This window comes from Lissotriton helveticus, chromosome 1_2 (genome assembly GCF_964261635.1).
Source record: "Lissotriton helveticus chromosome 1_2, aLisHel1.1, whole genome shotgun sequence".
Classification (NCBI taxonomy): Eukaryota; Metazoa; Chordata; class Amphibia; order Caudata; family Salamandridae; genus Lissotriton; species Lissotriton helveticus.
The window spans coordinates 283,577,551-283,598,210 of record NC_136058.1 but is presented as its reverse complement, the minus strand read 5'-3'; the positions used below and the strand labels follow the sequence as shown (position 1 = coordinate 283,598,210).

Below are 20,660 nucleotides of genomic sequence, written 5' to 3'. Positions count from 1 at the left end.
AAGTGACGCAGTGAAATCTATCAGATTTCACTGCGCCACTTCTAGGACTCAAATGCGTCAAAATCTTACGTCTGCCTCACAGCAGGCGTAAGACTGACGCAAGCCCTTTCACATGGGGCTTGCCCCATGTGAAAGGACACATTGCTGGAGATGCGTCACTTTTGTGACACACTCCAGCAATGCGTCACTTTTGCTCCATACAGATACGTCAGAAACACTGACGTATCTGTAACTCCTTGCGACATGATGCGTCATACAGTAAATATGACGCATCAATCCTGTCGCAAGGAGGGCGAACTGAGAAGTGACGCATCGCTGCTTTCACGCAGCGATGCGTCACTTCTCATAAATGAGGCCCCAGGTGTAAAAAAAGCAGCGCTAACCGCGGTTAGCGCTGCTTTTTTTTATCACTAACAGGGTTAGCGAAATCCTTGATAATAGGAGAAATGTCGCTTAACAACATTTCTCCTATTATTTTTCTCTGGAAAGCCCCCTTTGCATCTCATTAGAGATGCAAGGGGAAGCGTAGAGTAAAAGGGTGCTAACATGCGAATTTGCGTGTTAGCACCCTGTTGCTGATAGGGAGATAATTGTATCTCTGCTTTCTTGGCTTTTAAAGCCAAAAAAGCGGAGATAAATCCCTTGATAATATGCCCCAGTGTTCTCCCTCCCTACAGCGAATCCGACCTTGCCACCTGCTTCATCATAGGAGGTCTTCTCTCCAACGACTTCGTGCCTCACCATCATGGACTTCTCCAGTTGTTCAAGATCTGTTTACATGGTGCTGATTGGCTAATGTCCTAATGTTTGTTTTTCCTCGTTTCCATGGCTCCTGGCCCTCTGTGAACAGTAGTTTTATCACTTATTTGGCTGCTATTGCATTGAATGCAAGATTAGAATGCATAATACTCCCCTCCGTGTATTTAATAAAATTAAAAGACTTTCCGTCATAATAACTAGGAAAATCTATATTCTGAAAGCAAAATGCGCAATTTCACGTGGTAGGGCTAATAAATACATATTTTTAACAGGCCCTGTTACATATATTAATTTTTGATTGAAATGGAAAGAGTAACAGATCTGAGGGTATTAACAAAAGTTAATATTGACAATATAACAAAGAAAAACAACAACAAAAAGAAGTCGATGGCATTGCACAAATAATATGCAAATATTAGTACTGTGGCCACGCCCTGCTTGAGATCCGGCAAACCAGACACCTCACTGGCTCGCTCGCCTTTGCTTTGGACGTCACTGGAATGAGAGGCGTGGCGTCCATGCTGGATCAGGTTGAAAGACGTAAAACCGGGACGATATTTTGCTAACAAGCGGCCATGACAGATTGGGCGAAAATGTCGGCCTTGACAGAATGACGATGAAGTCGTCTCGCGCACATGTCTGAGGAGCTTTTTTTACGCCCAACAAGCTGCTCTCATCAGTCTGTCCAACTGTATTATGTTTCTACCAGGAGGGTTCAGGACAACTATTTAAAAGAACTGATGTCATAACTCTGTTTTCTATAAAGGTTTACTTTATGACTCTATATTTTGCTCCAGGTCCTGATGAGACCCACTGATCCTCACTTAAATCGGTAAAAACGTTAGCATTATCGCAACAGCAGGTCTGCTTCAGTATAATTTACGAAATTTCATATAATTTATCAGCGATCCGTCTGTATAAGATTGATATATAAACCTTTTTACACATCTAACATTCACAATGATTGGGCGGCTCTTTCAGAGGAACCTTCTAGACAAATACTAAAGAGCTATATTCTGGACTCAAACTGAGCAATTTCACATTGTAGCGTTCATAAATACCTATTTTTAATAGGTCCTGTTACATATATTAATTTTTGATTGAAATGGAAAAAGTAACAGATCTGAGAGTTGTAACAGAAGTTAATATTGCCAACATAACAAAGAAAAACAACAACAAAAAGAAGTCGATGGCATTGCACAAATAATATGCAAATATTAGTACTGCGGCCACGCCCTGCTTGAGATCCGACAAACCAAACCCCTCACTGGTTTAGAATGGCTCGCCTTTGCTTTGGAAGTCACTGGAATGAGGTCCATGCTGGATCAGGTTGAAAGACGTAAAACCGGGACGATATTTTGCTAACAAGCGGCCATGACAGATTGGGGTAAAATGTCGGCCTTGACAGAATGACGATGAAGTCGTCTCGCGCACATGTCTGAGGAGCTTTTTTTTACGCCCAACTAGCTGCTCTCATCAGTCTGTCCAACTGTATTATGTTTCTACCAGGAGGGTTCAGGACAACTATTTAAAAGAACAGATGTCATTTGTCTGTATTGTATTAAGGTTTACTTTATGTCTCTATATTTTGCTCCAGGTCCTGATTAGACCCACTGATCCTCACTTAAATCGGTAAAAACGTTAGCATTATCGCAACAGCAGGTCTGCTTCAGTATAATTTACGAAATTTCTTATAATTTATCAGCGATCCGTCTGTTTAAGATTGATAAATAATCCTTTTTCCACATCTAACATTTACAATGATTGGGCGGCTCTTTAAGAGGAACCATCTAGACAAATACTAAAGAGCTATATTCTGAACACAAGCTGAGCAATTTCACGTCTTAAGGTTAATAAATACCTATTTTTAATAGGCCCTGTTACATATATTAATTTTTTATTGAAATGGAAAAAGTAACAGATCTGAGAGTTGTAACAGAAGTTAATATTGACAATATAACAAAGAAAAACAACAACAAAAAGAAGTCGATGGCATTGCACAAATAATATGCAAATATTAGTACTGTGGCCACGCCCTGCTTGAGATCCGGCAAACCAGACACCTCACTGGCTCGCTCGCCTTTGCTTTGGACGTCACTGGAATGAGAGGCGTGGCGTCCATGCTGGATCAGGTTGAAAGACGTAAAACCGGGACGATATTTTGCTAACAAGCGGCCATGACAGATTGGGCGAAAATGTCGGCCTTGACAGAATGACGATGAAGTCGTCTCGCGCACATGTCTGAGGAGCTTTTTAAACGCCCAACTAGCTGCTCTCATCAGTCTGTCCAACTGTATTATGTTTCTACCAGGAGGGTTCAGGACAACTATTTAAAAGAACTGATGTCATTTCTCTGTATTCTATTAAGGTTTACTTTATGTCTCTATATTCTATGTCAGGACGGAGGCGAGGATTATGCAGTCCTTTCTTCTCTTTATTAAAATCAGCAATTCAAAGAAAAAACAATCAACACAAACTTCTTAAACCACAACTCCCATGAGCACATGGGGCATAGTGTCCATAGTAACTGTCATCCAATCATGGAGCCGTCCGCCGTAATATTAGCCATGACGTCCTATCCTCTTCCTCTTTCTTCTCTGCTCGTCAGTTAAGTCAACTTCTTTATCCTTCCTGACGCATTGTGTTTGTTGTGACTTTTGTTTAATATATAGTTGCCTGTGCGATAGCGCTTGCTTGTGGTGCGCTTTTCTCGCTTATTAGGCATTTTTTCAGGCTCGGCAGCTCGACGCGCGTCAGGCTCTGCTTGCGCCGTCCCTGCCGGTTGAACGCGGGCTTTGTGGCGAGCGGCCCCGCTTTCCCTTGCTCCGTGGGGCGCCACCGCTGGGAGTCAGGCTGCGCTCGCGGTGCTCTGCTCCCTGCGACGGCGCGCTGAGTCAGAGCTTTCACTGACTCACCAACCCTCGCCCGACGCCGGTATCGGTGGATTTGTGCACTGCGCACAGCGCCATCTAGTGGCGGTTTCAGGTCACCGCACCCTTAAATTTTCAGTCAGCAGCACTGAACGAGCACTGGCGAGGGGGCTACCTTTGGGGATTTTTACAAGGTGTTTTGTGCTCACGCCCTCGCATCTAGCATGCAGTCTTCGGCTCAAATTGACCCCCTTTCTCAGGAGGCGGTGGAAGTGACTGGCACCTCACTCTTGCCACCTGAGGTGAGTCGCGTTTTCTCGCAGGCACTTGACACGGTACTGGCACCTTTGAGGGAGCGAGTGGATGCCCTTACCCAGAGTATCCCCGGGGTGTTCGGTGGCGCGGGGCCTGCGGATCGCGAACCCAAAGGCGCGCAGGGTGGGGGTAAGCGGTCTGCGAAGCGTCACGCGGGGCACTTGGAGGAGTTTGATCGCTTGAGAGACTCCTTTCGTAAAAGTGCGCGTACGCTGAGGACTTTACCCTGCCGGGAGGGATTCTACCCCGGAGAGGATGGCGACGAGGTCGCCCCGGACTCGGACCAGGAGTATGGTTTCCCCTTGGAGGGAGAGGGCGTTACTGATGATGATGATGCCTCCTCGGACGATGAGGATGGGTACTCGGGGCGCCCTTGGCGACCGGCACCTCATTCCTCGGGGACGGGCGAAGGCGATGTTAAGATCCCAGATATGTTTGACCCGACAAAGATCTACCACCCAAGATCTTCGGAGTGGACCCCGGATCCCAAAGTTGCAGCGTACGTGGCTGGTAAAGTGCGCCAGCCTCTAGAGAAGGAGGTTAGAACCCGCATGCGGGGTGAATGCCCACGCCCAAAGCTGGAAGGCAGAGTGGCGGCCACTCCTGACATCGACGACAAGCTCTACGCGTTCTTCGCAAAGTTTATGAAGGACCCTAGGAGGGGCATAGACCGCTCCTGGCGCAGCTGTCAGGACAAACTCCTGGACGTCGTCGGTCCTGTGACACAGATTATCCAGCTAGCCGAGAGGGCGAAGGAGTCAGGGACGGCAATGTCCACGGAGGTCGTGGCAGGTTGGGCGCAGAGGGCCCTATGCTTTCTAGGTAACGCAAACTGCGCGTTGGCGGCAGAGCGGAGGAGGTCTCTCCTCATTAAAATTGATCCTAAACTTGGAGATCTGGCCACCTCGGAGGCGGGGCCTATCGCACAAGGCAAACTTTTTGGAGAACCTTTTATTAAGGAGTTAAATAAATTTGTCACAACCTTCTCTGCCCTGGACAGAGCACAATCGTCCATCAAGAAAATTTTTCCGGGTCGGGTTTTTGCAGGGGCCGGAAGAGGACGGGGTCGCTCCTCCGGCCGCCAACAACAGCAGCAAGGCCCTAACAACAAAAACCAGCAGCGCCGGAATAACGGCTGGAACGACGGCCGTCAGGGGAACTTCTACCCTAGCCGAGGCGCCGGCAAAGGGCGCGGCAGAGGCTACCACGGCGGTGCCAATGCGCCGGGAGGTCCATCCGGTGAGTGTTACCCTTTTTTCCCCATCCGTGCTGGGAGGGAGGTTAAGGGATCACCTCCCCAACTGGTGCAAAATCTCATCAGACCCTTGGGTGTTACAGACGGTCAGGGGCTTCCGGATAGAGTTTTACGGCACCCCTCGTCAGAGGGTTCGCCCTCGTCCATTGGTTTTTTCGGCAGAAGACAGTCTTCTGATCGAACGCGAGGTTTCAGACCTCCTCAGGAAAGGTGCGATTCGCAGAACACACCTTCACCCTGCGGGGTTCTTGAGCAATATTTTCCTAGTCCAGAAGAAGGACAAGGGATTCCGACCGGTGATCAACTTACGGGAGTTCAACGAATGGCTGGTGTACCGCCATTTCAAGATGGAGGGAATCCATCTCCTACGCGATATTCTCCTGCAAGGGGATTGGATGGTTCGTCTGGACCTGAAGGATGCGTACCTCACGGTACCGATCTTTCCCCCTCACAGGCGCTTCTTGCAGTTCCTATGGAACGGGGAGGTCTTCGAGTTCCAAGCTCTCCCCTTTGGCCTCTCGTCGGCCCCATGGTGCTTTACGAAGCTCCTACGGCCAGTGGTGGAAACGCTACGCGAGAGGGGTGTTCGGATGATCATCTACCTCGACGACATCCTGATTATGGATCAGTCGCAGGACCGTCTTCGTTCCAACTTGACCATGACTATTGCCCTGCTCCAGGATCTGGGGTTTGTAGTGAATGCTCAGAAGTCGGAGCTCCTTCCGGGGAGACAGATGACCTTTCTGGGATTCCTTATAGATTCGGAGGCGGCCTGCCTCAGTCTCCCGCAGCAGAAGGTGAACAAGATTCGCAAGGAACTCTCCCACACACTGCGGAGAGACAGAATCTCCCTTCGTCAGCTGGCGCGAATCGTGGGTCTTCTCTCATCCTCGATTCAGGCGATCTTTCCGGGTCCGTTACACTACCGGGCCCTTCAACGTCTGAAGGCGCAACACCTTCGGAAAGGTCTAACTTACTCCGAAATCATCTCCCTTACGGAGGAGACGAGGACGGAGTTGCGATGGTGGATAGAGCACATGAGTGCGTGGAACGGGAGAGCGATCTTCGGCTCAAGCCCGGATCTGATTATCGAATCAGATGCCAGCAGAGCGGGTTGGGGAGCCCGGTGCGGCGATATCACGATGGGGGGCCGTTGGTCGGAGACGGAGCTACAGCTCCACATCAACTGCCTGGAGCTACTGGCGGGCTCTTTCGCGGTGAAGTCCTTGACACAGAACCAGGTTTCGTGTTGCATCCTGCTACGAATGGACAACGTATCGGCGGTGCAATACATCAATCGCCTGGGCGGGCCTCGGTCCAAGGCACTGGCGAACTTGGCAAAGGACTTCTGGCACTATTGCCTGGAGAAGCGAATTTCGGTGTCGGCGGAGTATCTCCCGGGCACGCAGAACTCGATCGCGGACTGGCATTCCAGGAACTTCCTGGATTTCAGCGACTGGCGGCTGCACCCTGCGGTCTTCCAGGCTTTGACGGATGTTTGGGGACCGTTCTCAGTGGATCTGTTTGCTTCCCGGCTCAACCGCCAACTTCCGAGGTTTGTGAGTTGGAGACCGGACCCGGAAGCGCTGGCGGTCGATGCATTCTTACAAGATTGGTCGCTGGAACAGGCTTATGCCTTCCCTCCGTTTCTCATGATTCCGCGAGTAGCGGCGCAAGCTCGCCGTCAGCGGGCTTCGCTGGTCCTAGTGACCCCCTTCTGGCGGGCTCAGGCCTGGTTTCCCCCTCTGCTCGAGCTCTCGTGGGATCGTCCGATTCGGCTGCCCTTGTTCCCGTCGCTACTGTCGGGGCCCCTGGGAGAGGGGCATCCGATGGTGCTGCAGGAAACCTTACACCTCATGGCTTGGAGGATTTCAGGGGACGCTGGCAGGACGGACGCCTTTCGGCGGGCGCTAAGGAGCTCATTTGCAACGCCTGGGCCCCAGGTACCGTCAAGAGGTACCGATCGGCTTGGCAGCGATGGCGTCGTTGGTGTCTGGGAAGACACGCCGATCCCGTGGGGGCCGACGTTACACTCATCTTGAACTTTCTGGCCGAACTGGCCCAATCGGGTTTAGCATATCGCTCAGTCAACTCTTTCAGATCCGCCATTTCAGCGGGACATTCCCTCATCGACGGTAAACCGGCGGGGGAACACCCTTGGGTTTGCAAGCTCATGAAAGGTGTCAGGCTATCCAAACCCCCAGAACCCAGATATTGCAACCTCTGGGATGTCAACATCATTCTCCGGTTCCTCTGCTCATGGCGTGATAACCAGTATCTGAGTAGGAAGGAGTTGTCTGCTAAGCTTGCTATTTTGCTTTGTCTAGTGTCGTGCAAGCGTGTCTCAGATGTCAGAGCTTTGGACGTCACGGCACGTACGTTCACTCCGGAGGGAGTGACTTTCACGGTCGCTAGACGGACCAAGACCAGTATTAGATCAGTGTCGTACCCGGCATTCCCGGATCAACCAAAGTTGTGTGTGGTGCGTTGCCTCAAGGCCTACGAGGATATGACAGAGGAATGTCGTCCTCCTGGGGAGCGACAGCTTCTCATTGCACTGCTGAAGCCCTTTAAGGCGGTTTCTGCTCCGTCCATCGCTAGGTGGGTCCGCTGGATCATGACCGAAGCGGGGATAGATGTGACTAGATTCGGTGCTCATTCCACGAGAGGAGCAATGGCTTCTAAGGCCATTCAGCTGGGCGGTAGGTTAGAGGACATCATGGCAGCAGCTGATTGGTCCTCGGAGTCCACGTTTAAAAAGTTTTACTTCAAGCCTATCTATGGCGCGGCAGAACTGGTGGTGGATAAGCTTTGAAACTGCATAATCCTCGCCTCCGTCCTGACATAGAATGAAAAATTTCCTAGCTTACGTAACGGAAAGTTTCGATTCTATTAAGGACTAGGAGGCGAGGATTATCCCTCCCGAGACTGGTGGTCTCTCCCCACCCATATACCTACGTATTTCAGTAAGTATTGATTTTACGATTCTACAATGTGTTTGTGGATGCACTGAATTGAATTGTGCCAGGTCATTGCTTGTATACATGTTTTCCTCTTGGACTGTTCTAAAGCTCATGTTATACCGATTATTGTATAGACTGTATACTGCCTTCTTGCCTTCCCTCTTGTAAGAAGAGCTGGATAACGTTGTTCTTGTTTGATTTAGGACACGACCAGAAGGATTGAAGGTTTTTTCCTGGAGTTCTTCCTCACAGAGAAGAAGAGGAAGAGGATAGGACGTCATGGCTAATATTACGGCGGACGGCTCCATGATTGGATGACAGTTACTATGGACACTATGCCCCATGTGCTCATGGGAGTTGTGGTTTAAGAAGTTTGTGTTGATTGTTTTTTCTTTGAATTGCTGATTTTAATAAAGAGAAGAAAGGACTGCATAATCCTCGCCTCCTAGTCCTTAATAGAATCGAAACTTTCCGTTACGTAAGCTAGGAAATTTTTCATTTTGCTCCAGGTCCTGATGAGACCCACTGATCCTCACTTAAATCGGTAAAAACGTTAGCATTATCGCAACAGCAGGTCTGCTTTAGTATAATTTACGAAATTTCATATAATTTATCAGCGATCCGTCTGTTTAAGATTGATATATAAACCTTTTTACACATCTAACATTCACAATGATTGGGCAGCTCCTCTTTAAGAGGAACCTTCTAGACAAATACTAAAGAGCTATATTCTGGACTCAAACTGAGCATTTTCACATTGTAGCGTTCATAAATACCTATTTTTAATAGGTCCTGTTACATATATTAATTTTTGATTGAAATGGAAAAAGTAACAGATCTGAGAGTTGTAACAGAAGTTAATATTGCCAACATAACAAAGAAAAACAAAAAAAAAGAAGTCGATGGCATTGCACAAATAATATGCAAATATTAGTTCTGCGGCCACGCCCTGCTTGAGATCCGACAAACCAAACCCCTCACTGGTTTAGAATGGCTCGCCTTTGCTTTGGAAGTCACTGGAATGAGGTCCATGCTGGATCAGGTTGAAAGACGTAAAACCGGGACCATATTTTGCTAACAAGCGGCCATGACAGATTGGGGTAAAATGTCGGCCTTGACAGAATGACGATGAAGTCGTCTCGCGCACATGTCTGAGGAGCTTTTTTTTACGCCCAACTAGCTGCTCTCATCAGTCTGTCCAACTGTATTATGTTTCTACTAGGAGGGTTCAGGACAACTATTTAAAAGAACAGATGTCATTTGTCTGTATTCTATTAAGGTTTACTTTATGTCTCTATATTTTGCTCCAGGTCCTGATGAGACCCACTGATCCTCACTTAAATCGGTAAAAACGTTAGCATTATCGCAACAGCAGGTTTGCTTCAGTATAATTTACGAAATTTCATATAATTTATCAGCGATCCGTCTGTATAAGATTGATATATAAACCTTTTTACACATCTAACATTCACAATGATTGGGCGGCTCTTTAAGAGGAACCTTCTAGACAAATACTAAAGAGCTATATTCTGGACTCAAACTGAGCAATTTCACATTGTAGCGTTCATAAATACCTATTTTTAATAGGTCCTGTTACATATATTAATTTTTGATTGAAATGGAAAAAGTAACAGATCTGAGAGTTGTAACAGAAGTTAATATTGCCAACATAACAAAGAAAAACAACAACAAAAAGAAGTCGATGGCATTGCACAAATAATATGCAAATATTAGTACTGTGGCCACGCCCTGCTTGAGATCCGGCAAACCAGACACCTCACTGGCTCGCTCGCCTTTGCTTTGGACGTCACTGGAATGAGAGGCGTGGCGTCCATGCTGGATCAGGTTGAAAGACGTAAAACCGGGACGATATTTTGCTAACAAGCGGCCATGACAGATTGGGGTAAAATGTCGGCCTTGACAGAATGACGATAAAGTCGTCTCACGCACGAATATATGATTATACCACGATTTCAATTACCACGCATGGCTTTACCACGCGAATTTTACAACGCAAGTGGCTTTACCACGCTGGTATTTACAACGTAGGATTTTACTACGCCTAGAAACGTCTTACCTGCACGTCTTTCTCTACGAGCCCTTACTTCCATCCTCCATTGAAACAAGCGTCAAAACACGTATACCAAAATAAAAAAAGGACTGTTTTTTTGACGTACACGGCACGTCTTTGGGGGAGGCTCTTTCTTTTTTCTTTTAAAATTATGTTCGTTTTTTTTTTTTAAAGTAAACTGCTTGTTATTTTTTGGGGGGGAGACCCCCCCCAGCCCCCCTCTGCCCCCGCTTGTTATTTTTGGGGGGGGAGACCCCCCCCAGCCCCCCTCTGCCCCCCAAGCCCACGCAGAACGACTCGAAGGAATACCACATCTCCCCCCCAGCCCGTGGTAAAGACGTCGTGGAAGGCACCCTGCGTGGAAGGCACCCTGCGTGGTAAGTGTCACGTGGTAAATGTTAGTAGTGGTAATGCCTTCGTGGTAAATGATGTTTCCCCTCACGCACGTCGAGGAGCTCTTTTTCCGCCCAACAACTAGCTGCTCTCATCAGTCTGTCCAACTGTATTATGTTTCTACCAGGAGGGTTCAGGACAACTATTTAAAAGAACTGATGTCATTTCTCTGTATTCTATTAAGGTTTACTATATGTCTCTATATTTTGCTCCAGGTCCTGATGAGACCCACTGATCCTCACTTAAATCAGTAAAAACGTTAGCATTATCGCAACAGCAGGTCTGCTTCAGTAATATTTACGAAATGTCATATAATACAATATATGTCAATATAATTTATCAGCGATCCGTCTGTTTAAGATTGACATATAAACCTTTTTACTCATCTAACATTCACAATGATTGGGCGGCTCCTCTTTAAGAGGAACCTTCTAAACTAATACTAAAGAGCTATATTCTGGACTCAAACTGAGCAATTTCACATTGTAGCGTTCATAAATACCTATTTTTAATAGGTCCTGTTACATATATTAATTTTTGATTGAAATGGAAAAAGTAACAGATCTGAGAGTTGTAACAGAAGTTAATATTGCCAACATAACAAAGAAAAACAAAAAAAAAGAAGTCGATGGCATTGCACAAATAATATGCAAATATTAGTTCTGCGGCCACGCCCTGCTTGAGATCCGACAAACCAAACCCCTCACTGGTTTAGAATGGCTCGCCTTTGCTTTGGAAGTCACTGGAATGAGGTCCATGCTGGATCAGGTTGAAAGACGTAAAACCGGGACGATATTTTGCTAACAAGCGGCCATGACAGATTGGGGTAAAATGTCGGCCTTGACAGAATGACGATGAAGTCGTCTCGCGCACATGTCTGAGGAGCTTTTTTTTACGCCCAACTAGCTGCTCTCATCAGTCTGTCCAACTGTATTATGTTTCTACCAGGAGGGTTCAGGACAACTATTTAAAAGAACAGATGTCATTTGTCTGTATTCTATTAAGGTTTACTTTATGTCTCTATATTTTGCTCCAGGTCCTGATGAGACCCACTGATCCTCACTTAAATCGGTAAAAACGTTAGCATTATCGCAACAGCAGGTCTGCTTCAGTATAATTTACGAAATTTCTTATAATTTATCAGCGATCCGTCTGTTTAAGATTGATAAATAATCCTTTTTTCCACATCTAACATTTACAATGATTGGGCGGCTCCTCTTTAAGAGGAACCATCTAGACAAATACTAAAGAGCTATATTCTGAACACAAGCTGAGCAATTTCACGTCTTAAGGTTAATAAATACCTATTTTTAATAGGCCCTGTTACATATATTAATTTTTTATTGAAATGGAAAAAGTAACAGATCTGAGAGTTGTAACAGAAGTTAATATTGACAATATAACAAAGAAAAACAACAACAAAAAGAAGTCGATGGCATTGCACAAATAATATGCAAATATTAGTACTGTGGCCACGCCCTGCTTGAGATCCGGCAAACCAGACACCTCACTGGCTCGCTCGCCTTTGCTTTGGACGTCACTGGAATGAGAGGCGTGGCGTCCATGCTGGATCAGGTTGAAAGACGTAAAACCGGGACGATATTTTGCTAACAAGCGGCCATGACAGATTGGGCGAAAATGTCGGCCTTGACAGAATGACGATAAAGTCGTTTCACGCACGTCGAGGAGCTCTTTTTCCGCCCAACAACTAACTGCTCTCATCAGTCTGTCCAACTGTATTATGTTTCTACCAGGAGGGTTCAGGACAACTATTTAAAAGAACTGATGTCATTTCTCTGTATTCTATAAAGGTTTACTTTATGTCTCTATATTTTGCTCCAGGTCCTGATGAGACCCACTGATCCTCACTTAAATCGGTAAAAACGTTAGCATTATCGCAACAGCAGGTCTGCTTCAGTATAATTTACGAAATTTCTTATAATTTATCAGCGATCCGTCTGTTTAAGATTGATATATAAACCTTTTTACACATCTAACATTCACAATGATTGGGCGGCTCCTCCTTAAGAGGAACCTTCTAGACATATACTAAAGAGCTATATTCTGGACTCAAACTGAGCAATTTCACTTTGTAGCGTTCATAAATATCTATTTTTAATAGGTCCTGTTACATATATTAATTTTTGATTGAAATGGAAAAAGTAACAGATCTGAGAGTTGTAACAGAAGTTAATATTGCCAACATAACAAAGAAAAACAAAAAAAAAGAAGTCGATGGCATTGCACAAATAATATGCAAATATTAGTTCTGCGGCCACGCCCTGCTTGAGATCCGACAAACCAAACCCCTCACTGGTTTAGAATGGCTCGCCATTGGTTTGGACGTCACTGGAATGAGGTCCATGCTGGATCAGGTTGAAAGACGTAAAACCGGACCATATTTTGCTAACAAGCGGCCATGACAGATTGGGGTAAAATGTCGGCCTTGACAGAATGACGATGAAGTCGTCTCGCGCACATGTCTGAGGAGCTTTTTTTTACGCCCAACTAGCTGCTCTCATCAGTCTGTCCAACTGTATTATGTTTCTACTAGGAGGGTTCAGGACAACTATTTAAAAGAACAGATGTCATTTCTCTGTATTCTATTAAGGTTTACTTTATGTCTATATTTTGCTCCAGGTCCTGATGAGACCCACTGATCCTCACTTAAATCGGTAAAACGTTAGCATTATCGCAACAGCAGGTCTGCTTCAGTATAATTTACGAAATTTCTTATAATTTATCAGCGATCCGTCTGTTTAAGATTGATAAATAATCCTTTTTCCACATTTAACATTTACAATGATTGGGCGGCTCCTCTTTAAGAGGAACCATCTAGACAAATACTAAAGAGCTATATTCTGAACACAAGTTGAGCAATTTCACGTCTTAAGGTTAATAAATACCTATTTTTAATAGGCCCTGTTACATATATTAATTTTTTATTGAAATGGAAAAAGTAACAGATCTTAGAGTTGTAACAGAAGTTAATATTGACAATATAACAAAGAAAAACAAAAAAAAAAGAAGTCGATGGCATTGCACAAATAATATGCAAATATTAGTACTGTGGCCACGCCCTGCTTGAGATCCGGCAAACCAGACACCTCCCTGACTCGCTCGTCTTTGCTTTGGACGTCACTGGAATGAGAGGCGTGGCGTCCATGCTGGATCAGGTTGAAAGACGTAAAACCGGGAAGATATTTTGCTAACAAGCGGCCTGTAGTGATTGCATATTTCTTTCAGGTGTTTGTTTTCTGTAACACATCCAAAGTGGTTCATCTCAAATTGCAACGAGTACAAGAACTAACAAGTTATTATCTTTGCCTTTTCTTTTGATGAAGGTATTATTCACGAAGTGGTTTATTCTAAATTTCGTTTGTTGTTTTACAAAGACATCGTGCATGAAGTGGTTGTTTCAAATAACTAACCAGTTTTCTTTCAGGTATTTATTTTCTGTAAAACATTCAATTAAGCCACTACCAGCGAGCGGACCAAGAACAATTACGACCAGAGACAATAATCCATTAAGTTTACAAATCAATTCTCCTAGAGGATTTTTGTCTGTTGTTTCCTTTTTAAATTGGAAAGCTTGTTTCTTAGATTACATTGCAAACTTAGAGGATGTCTATGGTACATTCTCTCCTGAAAAGAAGAGACAGATGTTATTATACTCACTTGGTCCAGAGGGTTTGCGTATTCTTGAAGCAAGGCATACGCACGAAAAAACAGTAGTAGATTTGGATGTTTTTGAAAATGTATTATTACATTTGGATGATAATTTTTCTCCCTCTGTAGGTATTGCTGGGGAGGAATTTACTTCAGTTTTGAAAAAGTTAACGAGGAAATGTAAATTTTACAATGATCTAACTCTGGACCTGGTAATAAGGCATACCAGGAACATGTGGTTTAGGGATGATAAATGTCTTAAAGATACAATTGCCTTAGTTAGTAAGACAGAGTTGTCCAATCGTTGTTTCAAAGCTACGTTATTGCAAGGTAACAGGATACCAAGGGTAACTGTGGGGAAGGTGGTAGAAGAGGTAACAGGGTATAATAATCTTGGAACCGATAAATTGGAGGCAGTGAAAACTGACTTCCATTTTAGGAGAAAATTTGGGAATATTGAGAAAAAGCAGTGTAGCAACTTAATTTGTTTTGATTGTGGTAATTCACATGCTGTTTTCGTTGAAGAATGCCCTGCTAGTTCTACCAAGTGCTGGGAGTGCGGATTTGGTTGGACATTTTTCGCGAGTGTGCGAAAGAAAAAACAAGAATGTGTTAAGGAAAAAGTGTTGTATAGCCAACACAAAAGGGTTTTGTCGGCATTTAGGTTGGACAAAGTGGATTTGGTTGCCCCTAGTTTCTCGTCATTCAATCCTGTTTGTGATATTTCTTTGGGTGGAATTACACTACTATTGACGGCGGATTCAGGTTCACCGTTCACGGTAGTGCCTCAAGAGATCTGGAAAAGTCATTTTGTGGACAAAATAGGAGGGTGGATAGTACCCAATGATGTTAATGCCGAAAGTAATACAGGCAGAGAAGTTGATATTCTAGGGTTTAGAACCCTCGTGTTTCGTTGTAAGAGAAGGCATGCTATGGAAAGAGTGTACATTGCAAAAGGGTACACCGGTATTAGGGTGGAAAAACCTGAGGTTATTGAACATCAGCTCCTATAATCTTTCAGAGGCTAATGTCGAACCTCGGTGACCACTTTTCTCAGGTCGTTGTTTCCAAAGGCTATATTCTGATGATGGGCATGGATAGATTCAGCTAGTTACCGTTTTAAGGGAAATTTTGTCAATTTCTCTTTATCTTGGTTGCTGGAAGCAGCATACTTAATTATAATACTATCTAGAGAAATGTATCTGGTGGTTCAGCTAGAATAACCAGGTTGTCCTAAAAGTTTGCAAGATTTCGTTTATAACGTACAGTTTATTGCAGGCATGTCAGTAGGCATTCCTTACCGCTTAAAGTAATTCTCTGAGACCCAAAGCATGGGTAAATGATATATGTGTTTAGTTTCTAGTAGATTTATTCAGAGATGACATTAAAAGCTTAAATTTATGTTAAAATTGTTGAACTTAATCCCAAATTTAAGGTCATCCAGGATCCTTGTGGACCGAAGGATGTATTAAATCGTATTGATGTGAGCATAGATAAACATGTTTGTTTTTATTTTTAAAGTGGAACTTCGGAAAAGGCACACAAAGGAAGAATGCGTAATTCACTGTCATGAATAATGAAAACTGTCTCATAATGCAGCTGCACTGAGTAGTATAGTGTAGTGATCGTAGACTTATAGTTGACTAATTTGAAGCAGAGTTGCTGTAGAGTTTCGTAACTTGTTCAGGTAGTGAACTAGATTCTTAATTTGGAAAGAGGTTTGGTTTCTACACAAAATTCCTTTTCTTGGAGTTACACGATGTGTAGTTACACGAATGCAAGCGAAGAATAAGGAGGTTTTGTTTTTTTTTAGATTTTGGGAATCTTAAACTTTTCACTAAAATTATTTTTCAAATTTTAAGGAAGGAGATGTGCAGGGTTTGGCAAAGTTTTCTAAGTTAGCAGTCAAGCCAGAGGTTAGTTCTTCAGAGGTTGTAAGGACCAATGGTTCCCCTGAACTACCCGTTCCTGTTTTGAACACATTGGGTGGTGTTAGTCCTGTTCCAGTCCTGTTCCAGTCCTTCTCCTTTAGTTCCTCACAGGTACCAGAAATTCCTGTTGATGAAGCTACCCATGTTCCTTCCGCAGATGAGATACGCATTGCTGGAGTAACAAAGTCAAGCAGTTCTGGAAGTCCTATTCATGCTCCAAGTAGATTTGATGATTTTGTGCGTTTGTATTATTTTCTTATTTGTTCCTTTTAGTTTTATATAGAAGGGGGATGTGTAGTGATTGCATATTTCTTTAAGGGTTATTGGAATTGTATTATGTAATAGAATCTTGTTCGTGGTGTTCTGCAGACTGTGGAATGTCATGTTTTATTATTATACTGGTTACCTGTTTGATCAGCTGCATGCACTTTTATCTTCTGTACTTCAAGACTAATAAATATACAATTCTACTTCTCAGAAGTCGACTTATTTACGAAGGAGGTCACTTCACGGCCATGACAGATTGGGCGAAAATGTCGGCCTTGACAGAATGACGATGAAGTCGTCTCGCGCACATGTCTGAGGAGCTTTTTTTTACGCCCAACGTAGCTGCTCTCATCAGTCTGTCCAACTTTACTATGTTTCTACTAGGAGGGTTCACAGACATGCCAGCTCTCCCGATTTTGCCCCTTGGTTCGGCCCCCCACTCCCCAGAGGGAGGGGGATAGTGGCTGGACCGGGGGTCTCAGTGGAGGCCACCCCCGGGAAGCAGAGCCCGAACACCAATGGAGAGGATTGGCGGGAGATAAGGGAAGGGAGACAAGGAAGGAGAAAGAGCGGGCCCACCAGATAATAGGGCTGGGCCAGCGTAGTCGTAAATCTAGGGTTAGGAATGTGGGAGGGAGATAGGGGTATTTAAAGGTGGGCACCGGGCACAAGGCCCTCTTTCTCCGGGGAATTTTGTCGGGAGAAGAGGTGCGGCGTCGACAGAGTGCGAGGTGAGGTGGGGGGGTAGGGGTGGGCTGGGTGGGAGCTGCATTGTAGTGGGTATAGGAGAGAACGGGCGGGGGAAGGGCACGGGGTAGCAGTGGGTGGGAGGGATGCGAGTGAGGCTCAAGGGGTGGTGGGGGTCGCCCTCGAGAGATCAGCATGGGTCCTGCTCGGCGACGGCGTGCGAGGAACAAGGAGGGGGGAAGGGCCCCGCAGGGAGGGTGCGTTGCAAGTAAGGTGGGGAGTGGGTGGTTTAGCAAATATCGATGGCAGAAGGCAAAGGAAAGATGTGAGTCACTGCCCGCAGCATCAGCCGATCATGGACGGCGCAGGGGGGGCGGCCAGGGGTCCTTGGTTGCCGGGGTAAATGGCTGGAGGGGGGTGGCAGACAGGCCTGGGCCAGTCTGGGTTTGGTTTCTGGTTGGGTTAGAGGCAAGGGGGTGAGACAGAGGTCGCATACGGGGAGGGCGAGGCTGCGTCCTGCGGGACAGTTGCGCGCGTCGGAATGGGGCAGAGTTGGCATGGTGGTCAGGCAGCATTAGTAGCAGCAGAGGAGATGAGGCGGAGTCGGGGACAGACGGGCACTCGGGTGGCAAAGGTGTATGGTGGAGATAAAAATTAAGAAGAGATATTCGCAAATAGTCAATGTGAATTTAATGCGTGTGATAGAAAATCACTAGAAACGGGCAAATGGGATTTAAAAGGGTCTCAGAATGGAAGAGAACTTATAGTGGAATAAAAGGCCCGCATTACTTTCTGCTAAAGAGACATATCTCCGGGCCCGGCCTCATTAGCGAGTGATCCCTCGACTGCTCGGGGGTCGGTAATAAGCAACGCCATTAAAATATTAAAGTAAAACTAAGCGATGCTTGAGCCAGAGTAAGCGATCTTCATGTATGGAAATATCCCCCGTCTGGCCCTGCGAGGCCGAGGCATAGCTCCGAAGGCATCTCTGGGGACAGCACGGCGCTCTGCCCCCACCCAGCAGCCCGGACCAGGGGGCTCGGAGAGCACGAGATGTCAACGAGGGGCGCACTGCGCAGCCAGGGGCAGTGAGGCCTGGGCAGAGGGGTGGTCAAGGAGTATGAGTGTGGTCTGTCAAGGTGCAGGCTGGGTTACGCGGGGGGTGGCTCAAGGACAATGAGGTGGGGGTAGAGTGAGGCGAGCCCGGTGGTTCAGTTGGCATTCAAGTGGGCATGCAGGACACGGAGTGGGTCAGGTTTGCGGGAAAGGTGTTGCGAGGTGCGCCTCAGTCTGCGGGGTGCCAGGGTTGGGGGCGCTGTTTGGAGGGAGGGAGAGCTCGGGAGGGGACAAAGGGTGATTGGGTGCCGGACGGGCGTCTCTGAAGCGTGGATTGTGGATTACTGAACTTGTTGGCCATGAAGGGCGCCCAGCAGAGTGCAAGAGAGAAAGTTTCACGTTGCCGAGACTATAGGACAATAATTGAGCCTGGATGCATAGAACGTCAGTAGGCGCTGTCTCGGGGAAATTTTACTTAGGTTTGGGCTCTGGGGGATGGCAGGGTGCAAAAGCTAAAAAAAGGGGTGAGGGACAGAAAGGGCGCCAAAGGGAGTGGGGGATGGGTCACCAACGCAGGCGGTCAAGTAAAACACGGCGTAGGGGGCAGTGACAAGGAAAAAGGGTGGTCATCAGAGGAAAGGAAGTTGTAAGAGTAGGAGGAGAACAGGGAGGTTCGCCGATGGTACGGGCTGGCGAATTGGGTGTAAAGGGGCGTGGAGGCGGCTCCACCAGGCAGGGCAGGGAGCAGCAAATAAAGGGGGGGGGGCGCTGGGCGAAGTGAGCATGGAGATCTATGCATCACTCCCTCTCATCACTAGTCCGTTGTCCTGCCCTTGGTACTCCTGTTATGTACGTCCTCTGCAGTATGCATTACTCCCTCTCATCGGTGCCATTCTGCAATAGCCAGATTTGAAGGGGGTGGGGGGGCGGGGTGACAGGAGTAGCTAGGCAGGGGGCACAGTGGGCGCGGCCTCAGCGAGTGACGCCCGTTCGGACAAAGGACTGGAGAGCAGGAAGGATTGGCAGGGATTTAGACTACATCCGTCGGAGAGGAAAGGGCAACAGTCGACTGAGCAGGACAAAGTGGCGGCAGTGATTATAATGGCGGGATTCATTTTCTCACAGGTGCTTAGAGGCAGCGGTGGGCAGTAGCACTTAGGCGAGTTTTACATGGCTGAGGGCAGGGTGCTTGTGACAGGTGAATTATGGTCCACCTTTCCCCGTTCAGGTTGTTCGAGTGATTATTGATTCCAGTTGTATCATGGTGCGCGGGTGAGCACCACTTGGCACGGAGGTGGCGACTGAGTCCATGGTTAGGGGCTTAGGCATGCTCGTGGTGTGGAGTGTGAGCCCGTGGCGGGTGACGGGGGGGGGGGGGGGGGACACGGGGATAACGCGGAGGGGGGGGGAGGTGGCGGCAGCTAGGCCCTAATATACAGGTATGTGCAGTTAGTGCGATGGAGGGAGGGGTTTGACTTCGAGTGCCGTCGTGCGCGGGACGTGGGGTTGGCATGGGCGGTGGAGGTGAAAGGGGGCATGGGTACCACTGGACGGACATTGGCGGCGCCACGCGCGGGGGGAGGTAGGGGTTGTAAAGGTGCACTATGTGAATAAACCACTGACCCAGTGTGGCTTGTTAACAGCTATTTTATTTGTCTTACAAAGTTCCCTGAAGAGCGCCGAGCCAGCGCTCCGATTCCTCGGCTGCCGCGCTCCCTAATGCGCTGCGCGCGCAGTCCCTCAAAATGGCCGCCGCACGTCACGTAGCAACGTGACGTGCATAAACTAGAGCGCGCCACTACATATCTCCCCTTTTTCCAAACAGTTCAAGAGTCACTTACAGTTCAATTGTCCATTTCAAAATCTTGGAACCTTGCTGGTCTCACCACAGGTCTTCCACTCCTGGTTACCTGGGTGTAGCCTCCCTGGGACCTTTGACTCGGTACCTCATCGCTTCTTTCCTCTCTCTGTCCCGCCATGTTCTCCTCTACGCTCTCTCTACCCTCTCTGGGTTCGTCTCCACCACTTCCTTCTCCACATTGCTCGCCGGTTCCTTGCTCTTCTTCTGCATTCGGCTCTTCTCCGTCGTCCCACTCAGTTCCATGTTGATTCCATTGTACCACTTTGTTACATCTGGCCATGCGATCTTGGGACCACACGTTGCCATCACTCAGCAAGGCCGCACGATCATACACCTCCTTTACTTGCATGGGCCTGCTGTATTTACTGTCTCCCTTCTTCTGTAGTGTTGCCAACTTTACTCTTACCCACTCGTCCTTTTCCAACTTTGTCCCCTTTACATTTCTCCGTTTGTTGTAGTGGTTGGTGTATATCGATTGTGCCTTTTCTAGGTTAGCCCGTACCACTGCCGGGGACCATTCACTGGTGATTACTTTCTCCTTCCAAATCCGATTGTCATGGGTG

The 20,660-nt window shown here is 46.8% G+C and overlaps 1 protein-coding gene, 4 non-coding genes and 1 pseudogene across 7 annotated transcripts in view; all 6 read right to left on the bottom strand.

Moving 5' to 3' along the window:
• Nucleotides 1–20,660, bottom strand: part of ARMH1 (armadillo like helical domain containing 1) — a 649,433-nt gene that overhangs the window by 13,495 nt on the left and 615,278 nt on the right. The window lies entirely within an intron of this gene.
• On the bottom strand, nt 8,839–8,896 carry LOC144808144 (U7 small nuclear RNA; annotated as a pseudogene).
• LOC144808180 (U7 small nuclear RNA) lies at nt 9,640–9,694 on the bottom strand. Its single transcript, XR_013606704.1, has one exon. It is a non-coding gene; the product is annotated as a U7 small nuclear RNA (small nuclear RNA).
• On the bottom strand, nt 11,834–11,888 carry LOC144808135 (U7 small nuclear RNA). Its single transcript, XR_013606663.1, has one exon. It is a non-coding gene; the product is annotated as a U7 small nuclear RNA (small nuclear RNA).
• LOC144808166 (U7 small nuclear RNA) lies at nt 12,639–12,693 on the bottom strand. The gene has a single exon (XR_013606692.1). It is a non-coding gene; the product is annotated as a U7 small nuclear RNA (small nuclear RNA).
• On the bottom strand, nt 13,436–13,490 carry LOC144808134 (U7 small nuclear RNA). Its single transcript, XR_013606662.1, has one exon. It is a non-coding gene; the product is annotated as a U7 small nuclear RNA (small nuclear RNA).